The sequence below is a fragment of the Oncorhynchus gorbuscha genome, linkage group LG13 (genome assembly GCF_021184085.1).
Source record: "Oncorhynchus gorbuscha isolate QuinsamMale2020 ecotype Even-year linkage group LG13, OgorEven_v1.0, whole genome shotgun sequence".
NCBI lineage: Eukaryota > Metazoa > Chordata > Actinopteri > Salmoniformes > Salmonidae > Oncorhynchus > Oncorhynchus gorbuscha.
Genome location: NC_060185.1, coordinates 47876038 through 47888353, shown reverse-complemented (window position 1 = coordinate 47888353; position 12316 = coordinate 47876038). Strand labels below are relative to the sequence as shown.

The 12316-nt window shown below is 43.7% G+C and overlaps 1 protein-coding gene across 5 annotated transcripts in view; it reads right to left on the bottom strand.

Annotated features, from left to right (window-relative positions):
- The window catches only part of LOC123993040 (leucine-rich repeat and fibronectin type III domain-containing protein 1-like protein), a 109849-nt gene extending 100941 nt beyond the window's left edge, over nucleotides 1–8908 (bottom strand). For all 5 annotated transcript variants that reach the window (XM_046294781.1, XM_046294780.1, XM_046294779.1 and 2 more), the window contains exon 1: nucleotides 8003–8908. The gene's annotated coding sequence lies outside the window, so the exon portion shown is untranslated. The remainder of the gene's footprint in view (nucleotides 1–8002) is intronic.
- Nucleotides 8909–12316: the final 3408 nt, after the last annotated feature.

The window sequence follows — 12316 nt, the reverse complement described above, 5'->3', positions numbered from 1 at the left end:
CAGCTAGACAAGTAATCTGCTGCCTGATAGCCAAGGCCCATGAGGGACCTAATTACAGACATGCAATTTACATCACCCAGTAGAATCACCACACTCCACGTAAACTAGTGTACAGTAGTTTAGCATGGAATAATTCACCACAGTTGTTCTCAATACGTGCCGCACAGCACTCAGGTTCAAGCATGTCTAGGGTCTACCCAACCTGTGCCCACACACACATGCCAAGCCACACAGCTGTTACAGGGATCATATGCAGGGCGCTGAAGCAATGTGAGGATGTGGCAGAGATACTATGGAGAACATTGACCCCCTGACTCAGGGAAATGTGCCAGCGCAGCATCCACCTCCTCACATAGATCTGCATAAACAGACGTAAACAGGAAACTTGGACAATGCCGCTCCACAACTCTGATGCATTCCGCCACTGCTTGAGGAACGGGTTGTGTAGTTGTTTAGCCTGCTGCTAAAGTGTACAGCGTGTGTGCTAACACAGCATGTGTAATTTCTCACCGGGGCCAGGGTCAAAATACTGTCACGATAAGAACCTCTCAGTAACCAGATCTTATTCCATAAAGGCTCTGTCAATCATAGGTGCTTTGTTTATGTTTGCAGCTGTTTGGATGCAAAGCCGGAGGGAGAACAAAGAGAGAGGCGAGCGTCCTGGAGCGTTGCACTGTGGGGGAAGGGGTTAAGCGGGATACAGACAGTACTGTACGGAACGCAGCCTCAAGTACTGCTCTTTGTTGGGACATTTCCACAGCAGCAGCTCATCCTCTGCTCATGAATAGATCCTCTGTTTTTTGTTTTATATTTAGATCAGGACCAATCTGCTCAAGGCTCTTTGTCGCGAGTCAGTTGGGGCATGTGATCCTGCCTGTATAATCCTGATCATGAACCTGGCACAACCACGTCGGCCTCCATCTGCCTCCTTTTCCGGCCCTTATCCCAACCTGATGTGTGTCACTAAAGTCTTAGCTCAGGAATCCTCTCGACTGGCACACTAACCTTGGCAGCACTAATGCTAATGCGGCTGGTTGGATGTACACGGGCCCAGATGTGACAGCATTGCCTGGTGACACTGACCCGGATAGGTCTGTATAGATCCCACCGTCTGTTCTCTCCGTCTGATTGGAAAGGACGTGGATGGTTATAGAGAACATTGTTATTTACTGTATATAATCCACCCGACAGGCTGCACTAGGCTGCGGGAGGGGGAGGGGAAGGGGGGGAATGGGAGGACACTGATATTCACAGGTTTTGCTGTGTGTCATGGTTGATTTGCTGGCCAAGTGCTGTGCCCACTAGGACTAATATAAAAAGGTCCAGGCAGAGATATGTAACTTTGGACGTGCACGGCACAGAAGCAGACCTGGCCGTGAGGTCTGTCCCAGCCCAGCACAGCACAGTAGCAATTCATTAATACCCCATCTCACTAGGCAGTGAGTGGCACCAGTCCAGATGCCTGACAGCAGAGGTCAGAAGCAGGCTGATTGAGATTCTGGCCGCTCGATAGGCAGGATGCAGCAGGATTGAGTCACCTCGGAATGCGGCAGCCGGGAGGAGGAGTAGCCCCACAGAGCCAGATCTGTTCCCCAGAGGGGATTCGGCAAGTGATTAGTTCTGTCTGTGCCAGTGGTTACAGCAGAGCGGGAGAGCAAGAGAGAAAGCGAGCGAGGTGGTCGGGCAAGAATAGAGGACAGAATACAGGCCAGGATATAAAGTCAAAGGAAGGAACTGTTGAGATAAAATAAATGAGGTGCAGGAAATTAACGTTGACTTGTTTAATAACAGGGGATGGGACTTTCTGAATCCCAATATTCCATCAGTGAATGATATTTAATATTCTATAGCCAACCTAATGAGATAAGGTAAGCATCTATTTATAAGTAGCACAAAGTCATTACTCCCATACTTAACCTCTACCTCAGTGTAAAATGGCAAACCCAATGGAGCTGAAAGACCCTCGTTTGCTTAGCTAGTAATTAGGAATCAAACGAGAGCCTTCCTAAAGGTTGCTCGCAAATGATTGCAATTACAATGTTACATTTTAACGGTGAGGTGCCATAGACGCGTAATCCTCTCGCTTTGATGTCATCCAAACGAATAAGAAAGGTCAAATAGACAAGTGGCATAATTAAAAAGAATGTGTCTTAGCGAGATAATAATAGTTGTACAATATATGGAATAAGAATTTGCGAATGGGAAAGTTTGGGGGAAATTAGAAAATTATACACTATGAGATGCCACAATCTCTTTCCTTTATTGCATAGCCACGGTACCAGCCAACATGAGATGCAGAAGGCTACAGTCCCCAGCTCCAGGTCCAACAATAACCAGAGCCCAAGAAATTGACACTGCAATTGCTGCCCGCCTTTTCAGACTCAGAGGTGTAAAAAGGTTTCAAGCACAGTATCAATCTGCTTCCATCGTAAAAGGCTGATTTCTCAAGTGAGATAGAGGAGTGACAGACCCCCCCCCCCCACTTCAGTCATAAGCCTGGTCTTCACATCTGTTCCATCACAGTGGGGGGTAATAGAGAGATGGGGGAGCTTAGTCAAATATACTTCCACAGTGGTCTATTTGGGCTTGATAAGGATCAATTGGTAAATTACATGCTGGGCTGATTGTGGATCCACAGCGGAAAAGGTCCATTGTGATGCAGTATAGTGGAAATGTTTAGTGTGCTTGTGGAGAGATACCCTTAGTGGTGTTAAGTACTGGATGGAGTGGAGGGGGGTTGAGGGGTTAAGGGGTGGTACTGGTCATGGGAGGGGTGCTATGAGCACTGGGGCGCTGACATATGTGACAAACAGGGAAAGCAGTGTCATTAAGTAAGGGATCTGGTTGCTGGCTGGGATGTTAGTCTTTGTAGAACATAATTATAAACGCATAAAACACACTTCCTGTAAATCACGCTCCCTGTGCTCATCGGGGAGGAAGACTTTCTGTCGTTATCATAAAGCACCATGCTGATTACCAGCCTACTGTAGTGTAGACATTTCAGTCTCAATCCCAGGGAGAAATGCATAATAAATGTCCTCAAAGAAACCCATTTGGTGCGATGCCTTCTTTTGGGGAAGACCCAACCATAACACACATTTGGAAAAGCCTTGTCCGAAAGGAATGTATTAGATTAATTTTAACTGATGCACGGATCGAATCAATAACACATGCTAGTAAGAGCATAGCCATTGTGAAACAATCAGCACGGGAGCAGATAATGAAGCCCAGGTTTCATGGTGTAGCTGGCTTAAAGCATTGTCAAAGATGCCAGCTACATCAAGGTACTGTATATGATAAGACTTAATTCAGTCTGCTGCTGAGACACGGGAGACTCTAGCACTTCCCTAGCTCTCTTCACAAAAACAGGAAAAGTATTAATAAGTGTCTGACACATCCATCTCAACATACTTGAACGTGTGATGAAAACCCCTTGCACATTTTTAGGATAACATCACTTTACATTAGCACACAGCTACTCCTGAAGTTCTGTCTTTTTGCCTCTATCTTGGGGCATGATTTGGTTTTCCCCCGGCACCGGGGGGGGGTCCTTAGGGCGAAGACAGGTGGGGTTTCCCACCAGTCGAAACTTAATTACCCCTCTGAAGGGCTCCCTAAACATGCCACCCAGACTGATAAGCCCATGACTTTAAATGATTCGGACTGGATGGAAGAACACACGTTTAAGAAGCGCTTGCCTAGCAGGAACCAACACCTGCATTATGAACAGATCAGGTGATTTGTCCAAAACTGCTGAAATCTAGCACCTCGGTGGACATGGTAACTGTAGCCTATAGGCTCTGCTCAACATAGAACTAACCATTTTTTCCCCCAAAACGTTAATGAGACCCTCTGGCAGGCAATCACAAATGACAATTGAGCAAATTTTCCACACAGAAGCGATAGAACACGACACATGAATTTCAAAATGCATCATGAAATATGCACGCACCTTTCATCTGGATGTAGGTCTGAGATTATAGTTAAATAATGTTAAACTGTCTTAATTTTAGAGAGATACATTTTGTGACATTTCAGGAAAAAAACTCAACCGTTCCTTTTTGTCTTGACATGATTTTGTATTCCATGAAAGCACACATGTTAAGGTCTTCAAGTAAAACAATTATAGCTGTAAATCTTATTTCTGGAAAATCCAACTGATTTCAGGACAATCCTTACAAACCCTTCCAAGGCCAGGATGCTCCACCAGGCCTATTCTCACATTTAAATAGCGAAACCAGGAGCAGATGGTGCAGCCATGTGCCTTATTATAGAGCCATGCTGGCACTGACAGCCACAGACTGGCGGCATGATGTCCTACATGGGCGGAGGGCACTGTCATTTTATTTGTCCCTGCCTGTCACCTGTCTTAGAGACAGAGGGTTAGACGGTGGGAGAGAGAGAGAATCTTGCAGAAAGTCAGATATCCATCCATCATCGCGGGACAAAGAACGCCAGACAGCACTAATAGATCTCGAGAGATGCCTCGGGAGCGCATACACTCTGTCAATTTGAGGTCAGTGTATCTCAATATTCCGATGTCAAGTCTTATTTGTCACCTCAAGGGCACAGCAGAATGATAAAAGGAGGGAGATAACAGTCCACACATGCACACAGATCCTTGGCAGCTGTTAAACAACCCAGAGCCAATATCAGCCTACCCATTAACACACACAGGGAGGGGATCAATACAAGAATGCAGAGGGCAACATGTAACTTCCAAAATAGAGGAAACACCAACATAAAGTGTCTTAAAAGGGTGTTGAGCCACCATGAGCCAGCAAAGCTTCAATGCAACTTGGTATATATTCTACAAGTGTCTGGAACTCTATTGGAGGGATGAGACACCCTTCTTCCATGAACAATTCCATAATTTGGGGTTTTGTTGATGTTGGTGGAAAACCCGGTCTCAGGCGCCGCTCCAGAATCATCACTGGGACCGTGCTCCCACCCATTTACACGAAGGGCCCCACATACCACAGCCATGAGCTATTAATTCCCTTACCATCGGTCAGACGGTATCAGAGCATGAGGTCTGATAGAAACTGTCTGAGACTGTTGGTAACTACAATCCATCAGCCTGCTGAACACTTGAACTGACCACCTGCACTGATTCTCCATACCATAGTACACACACACACACACACATACATACATACATGCTACATAGGGCTGGGAATTGCCAGGGACCTCACAATACGATATTATCACGATACTTAGGTGCCGATGCAATATGCATTGCGATTCTCACGATTCGATATATTGTACTTTTATTGTGATTCCATGTTAAAAACACCTCACCATATGTCTGCTGCAGAGAGACAAGAGAGAGCCACGAGAAAACAAGTTAGGATCAGTGCTGGAAATAAAAGTGCGGAAAACAAATTGGCTCCTTATTTTAAAAACGAAGATAGATTGTGCTCCATGTTTTGGTGAAGGTACAGCCAACTAGCGCAAAAATACTGCAAAATTGTCCAAACAATACGATATATCGTCCAAAACACACACATCACAACTGCTGCTACCAGACTCTTTTATAATTGCATAATTTAAACACTTTCACCCCAATCCCCCCTTCCCCAAAACAGGTGTAAATTGTGCCTTCCTGTATTATACGTATGCCAAAATGTCGTCTTAACTTTCATTATTTCTTATTGTTGTTGCATTGTCAAGAAGTAACCTGCAAGTACGTTTATACCATAGGACTAATAAAACATGATAACTCCAATAAGTGTTAAATCGGGTTGAGATCTGGTGACCGAGAAGGCCATGGTATGGTTTACATCGCTTTAATTGGTCATCACACCATTCAGTGACCACTCATGCCCTGTGGATGGGGGCATTGTCATCCATGGTAGCTAAATGAATGGCCTGCCCAGCATTTTTATACATGACCATAACACTTCAGCAACACTACATGCATTCCGTTGCTTTAACATCAGCGGGCGCGTCAATGCGACGATCTACCTGCTACACAGAGTGTGTTTTGAGAGCTGAGAGGGGCAGAAGCCAAGAGTGACTATTCTATTTTACCCTACTGTTCTGTACAATATTAATCCATTATGTGTAAGTACAATAGCTTTGGTTCAACTTTTCGCAAGTACTCATTAAAGGGTTGCTAGTGGTTGTACTAAATTATCTTCTAATTATACAAGTTGATTTTGTTTACATTGTGAACATAGTCAATGTAGCTAGGTAGCTAGAGTTTCTGCTAGCTAGTAGCTTCTTGACTGAATACTAGTAAAATAACCAGTGGTTTATAGTCGAGGCCATAACGCAACCAAAATCAACGTTATTTATTCTTATTTCAATTCACGAGGCAGAATGAACTGCTGCGTCAGCCGTGGAGAAAGGACCATCTTGCAAGTCTTGAGCCTGGACGCTGCCGTTGGGCGCGACGCAACGCGAGCACAACACGGTCAGTAGCGCAGCTTTCATTACGTTCAAAGGAAGCATTCTCTCAATGGCTGTAGTGTAGCAGGACCATAAAGCCTGATGGGCTGCTAATTGATTCATTAACTCAGAAACCACACCTCCGTGGAACCATCTGCTTTCCACATACTTTGTATCCTTCATTTACTCAAGTGTTTCCATGTTTTGGGCAGTTACCTGTAGCTAGCTAGACAAACATGCCTGTAATAGCTGACCTGGGTTGTTTAGTAGCACGTTGACAATGTTCTTATATCTGTGGGAACAAAGTTATGTGAAGCATAACGGACTATAGCTCATGTGAGGAGGGACCTGCAAGCTGTGGCTGGTGCTCCGTGGCCCCCTACCTGCGGTACAAAATAAGACATTCTCAGGCACTGCAGCTTGACATTCAGAATTCCCCTTGCTGGATTTACGGTACAAGGGATACAGAGCTAGGTGCTGCATCAGTGGAAAAATACACTGCCATGATTGGGCAATGAGGAGGAGAGACCTCGGCCGTGGCCAAAAGCCGAATGCACAGGCTCACCTACATTCATTAGCCGAACAGCCGACTGGCTCAGGTGGAACGGATTCATTAAAAGTGGTCGTGCGTTATGCAATGCCAATGGAAGCGAATGATTAAACGTAATTTAGAATTATTAAAGAAACACAGGCCCACCAGTGTGCAATACAAAATAAAATAAAAAAGGTTGGACCAGACGTTAAATTCTTCCACTACTTATCACATTACTCATATGCACAGGCATTTCCTGAACTTCCTCCTCCCAGGGTGTCTATTGATTGTGTGAGGCACATAAGTGTCCCAACATAAACCCTGTATAGTCTTGTGGAATTGCAACGTGATTGAAGATCGATTTCACAGACACGGTCTCGCCCTTTTTTTCGTTTCGAAAGGGATCAACATAAATAAACACGGAGGCTAGGACCTGTTCGGCCAACATGGTTGAACATCATTTCCAAATGTATTCTTCAACATCAATACTCTCGTCACATTTTTGGTTACCATCTCCGATAGGCCATGGTGCACTTGACACACGATCGAATCGATTTAGAAAAGGACATGGACTTAAGAAGCATATTTCAGAAAGTCTCAAAGCAGTTTGATGTGCTGTCAGAGTGAATGCAGTATTTGTCACAAATCAAGACTGACCGGGTAAAATAATGTTACGAGTAAATATCTGGATCGGGGAACAAACTTGCTAATAACCATATCTACATTTCCTGTGGTTGTTTGTGGTGAGACAGACGAGACTAGAGTAGTCATCTATCTGTGAACGAGTCATGACATGAGGTTTTACTTTTGAATGGTGCAATAGCCTATCCATAGACTATTACACAGCATTCTGTTGTAGACCCCCACAACGTCAAACAAACCACACCTGATCCACACCTCGTATTAGCCTTCCATGAAATGCATTTACGCATGGAACTCCACTGTCACATAACAGCTCAATGTGACAATACTTGCACATCTGTAGAAACAATTAACACATTTCTCCTCCTCGGTTTTGTCCGAATTTCTAAATCTTTCATATGAGAAAACAATGAAATCAGGATGATAGATGGTTACCTCTATTCCTGAGCCCGATGTTACCTCTCCGTTGTCTGTCAATCTCCAGTAGGCTATGCAACGAGGTAAATAGCCCGAGTAGATTTGAGCAAGAAATGCATCGATTTGCCGCCGGTCTGCTTCCCCAGTAGCAGAGTGAAGAAGCACCACAACCAGCCAATATTTCTGGACGTGGTGCTCAAAGAACACTCACTTGCACAGCGGAGGGCAGTTGCGTTGCAATTAGTTCCCACGTATATTATCACACAAATGAGTAGCATCTATGCGTGGGATATCCAAGTATGACATTTCTTCCGATTTAGCGTCAAATGACTCGACCCAGACAGAAAATACTTGTTTCCAAATGTTTTCTGCAGAACACAATCGTCCTTCCATATAGTGGCAGTGATTGTAAATTAATCTGCTGAGTCCAGCATATCCGCGGTCAAATTTCGATCGTTAGTAGCCTTGTTGAGGCAGGAATATCCGTATCAGATATACATCCTTGGAGCGAAGACCTAGAAGTTTCAGTCGGTGGTGTCCAGTGCTAACCTGACGGCTCACACTACATTATTCCGCTGCTCTGTAGTTCGCGGAGAAGAAACTAACGTCCGTGGGCGTGGCGTACCGTTTCGCCGGAGCAAGGAGTCTGGGTAGCCAGGCAAGTCCGGTGCAGCACTGACAGGCAGTGAGCGGCCGGCAGCGGTCCCCGGTGCAAAGTGAGGGGCGTTTTGAGGAGAGGTTTGAGACAGTTTACGCATGCATCGCGCCCCTCTGTGCACTGAGTATTAACATCTCCACAGCTACAATCCGCAGCCGGCCAACAAGCTCTTTCCACCTCCGATTTCTATTGTCAAAATGGTACTGCCTTTATGGGATTACAAATTGGAAATAAGGGTAACGATGACTGTCAAATCATGCCATCGAGCGCAGTGTTCTGCTTTAGGATACAGTGTATTGACTGCTAGCAAAGAATACGTCGTATTGACATTAAAGCCTTCATCACAAAACGGAGGACTCCTTATCAAATAGAAGAAAAAAAAAGATCACCATTTAGGATGATGATGCGTGCGCGTTGATGAAGCGTCTACATTAACCAACCCACAGCATGGAGTGGATTACTGTGCTCAATTTACATGTTTGAGATTTTATAGGATTATTTTAACGTGCGCAATTATAGGATTAATTTGAAGAAATGTTGTACACGCAAACCACTATTTTTTCAGGGCCATATGATGGGGATCGTGCAGAGAGGGGCTGTGTGTATCCTTTCGGACACATGCAGATTGAAAATGTAATATAGGCTATTATATTTAAATTAATATTGATCAAGACTAGATACCACAATGACTCAATCGCACCAGTGAAAACTGTGATTTCAGGGCCCGAACTCGCCATATCGCTAGCCAGTTCATCATCACGGACTGGCCGAGGACGCATAGAAATTCAGCACCATTTCCTCACGTAGTAACATGGACAGCTTCAGCTTGCGGTCTGAAAATCCTGTCTGATCAGATCACAGCTCTCACTCCCTCAGAGACGTTTCTCTTTGCTACCTCTGTGGCAGAGCGGATCCTGACAATGTTGATGTCATTTTAGGGATGACTGCTTTTAGGGACTGATCGACAGACGATGATACAATGATGATTCAGAAATGGAACCACAGTCAGTAGCGAGTTAAGTCGGTTAACTTCACTCACTGAGTCCGAGCAAGGGCAGTAGAATGAATCAGATTATTTGGTTTAGGGAATTTGACCAAATTGTTGGTCAGGAGACATACATTTGTTAATGTATAGTGTAGTTGAAGCATACAGGCACTACATCATAGGTGTGTTCAAAAATCCTCCAATGGAATTGACTTTCTTGAGGTTTTGATTTGTGTCCTTTCCTTAGATTTGCTACATTGGTGTTAAAAGTGGGATGAGGCTGCCAGGACATCTGACTTGCGGGCAGATATTAATGAGCTCCAGAAAGAGGGATTAGTAGTGTAGCCATCCTAGATAAGCTCCCCCAAGGGAGTTAACTCTTGTGGAGAACATGTCTGCTTGGGAGAAACCAGAGGGACATGGGTTCAAGTCCCAGTTGGATTTATGGAAGAAAAAATACTTTACTCTTAACCATCTGTCTCTCGTAGCAGGCATACTGTCTCTAGCATACTCAATCAGGTTCTATGCCAATCAATCAATCAATCCCTTCTTAATCACTCAATATAGAAAGAATTAGCCTAGGTTAGGTTTGACCATATTGATTTACACAGTAGTCTGCATGAGTTTTGGGAGTTTCTGCATAGTCAGTGGATGGGATGGAATGAAAGCAGCACACTCAAGGAGATTCCAACAAAACATTGTAGTGTAAACATAGTTGTTGAGGCAGACATCCTTATGGATGCAAATTTCCTGAATTACTAGGTTTTTTGTTTATACAAACACATTTTAAGGAATTGTCTGTAGTGAATAAAATATCTTGTCTATAATTTTGGCTCATTCATTGTATTGTGATTTGTTATCACACCTGTTATCACACCTATTTGTTTAGCAAGTGTACATGCATACATCACAAGTCCACCATGTTCAACTTTGTTCTTTGGGAATGTTGAGAATATCCGACAACTTTGAAAAGCCAATAGTTGTTTTAAAAAGGTGTCCTTCAGTGACACAGAGGTTGAACTCAGCAGACCTTTAGATAACTCACCAGGCAGGTCATTCATTCTACCACTGGGGAACTGGGAAGGTGTCCGTTGGAGAGAAAAAGAGACAGAGGGAAAGATTGAGGTCCACAAATGGAAGAACGAAGAGATGGAAGAGATATTCCGCCAGCGGATGTCTATCTCAGAGAGGGCAATGAAAGAGTGATTGATTGAAGATAAAAAAAGGTGTGGAAAAGTCAATACTGGACTTGGGATCAGGACGTGGGAACAAGGTTTTAAGGTTTCCTGGTGAATAACCAGACCGACTCAAGACAGTGGTAAAAAGAAACGGCACTATTGTTTCTGTACCAGAGTAAGATAAAGGAAGAGTATCCCAACTGAATTATGTATTATCCCAGGAGAACATGGAAGATAAGGTGAAACCTGGAATGACAGAATTACAAAGATAAAGGTAAAACATTCCCAAGACCCAGGCAAGGGTGTGTGTTGAAGGGTACTGTAATTGGTAAGGTAAAGCACAGCAAAAAAGTAAGTGCAGATGCTGTTGGAGTGAGAACAGTTCTCTCAAGGTTACCTGAGTTTATGAAATTGAAGCTACCAAATCAGCATTGCCAACGTCTCCTTCAGATATGCCCGGTTCATGCCATTGTTACTATTAACATTGTGAAGGTAAACTAACACTGACTCACAGAATCCCTGTGAGATGTCCTAGTTCAGAGCTACAGAACAGGCTGTGGAACATTTTCTAACCTTGTCTCGAAGCATTTTCTCAACCTGGTCCCCATCTCCCAAAGACGCAAAGGACTTTTTCACTCCAATGAATGTCACAGACAGAAGGAAGGCACAGACTTGAAACAAAGTGGGATGATTGACAATGCATTTCATATGAGGGAAAAAGAAGACAAGTGTATTATTTTCCAATACAGAACAAAAACATTGATTACATAATTCCTAGTATATACATAGTTGTATGTTTGCATTTCTAATGTGATACACAAACATATTGTATCATACAGTTACGTAAGTGCAGCTGCTGTTTGATCAAGGTTATGATTGTAAATGTTGTTCAATGTAATGGTTGTGTTGCATCTACTGAAAGTAGAATTGTGTCAATCAGTTGTGTCAGATATAATAGCTAATCTATAGTGCAACCTCCCGGCTAAATGATCATTGAAATCCTCACAGGGTTTGTTAGGAGGATGTGGTCATTCCATGGTTCATGGGCTTCCACAGGTGCTTTTTCATATATCCATTTATTTGTCAATTCATGCCTGTTAATGGTGAATTTTGTACACTTTTGACACATAATCCACTGCGATACCCTGCATGCTCTGAGCTCGAGGGTGTGTATCTGCCAGGAAAGCTAAGCCAAGCTAATAGCATTGGTACGCTTCAGTGATGAACAGTTACTGTATGCTACAGTGCTGTTATTCAAATATTACTTGCAGCGACATGAATATTACTATGTTTATTTTGATCATGCAGCAGATTCCTGGGACCGGAAATGTATGCATGCAGAGTGCAAGACAAGGTGCGCGCTGCAACACATCATGACATTAACAACTGCCTTGATGCACACAGTACCAGTCAAATGTTTGGACACACCAGGGTTTCCTTTTATTTAGACTATTTTCGACATTGTAGAATAATAGTGAAGACATCAAAACTATGGAATCATGTAGTATCCA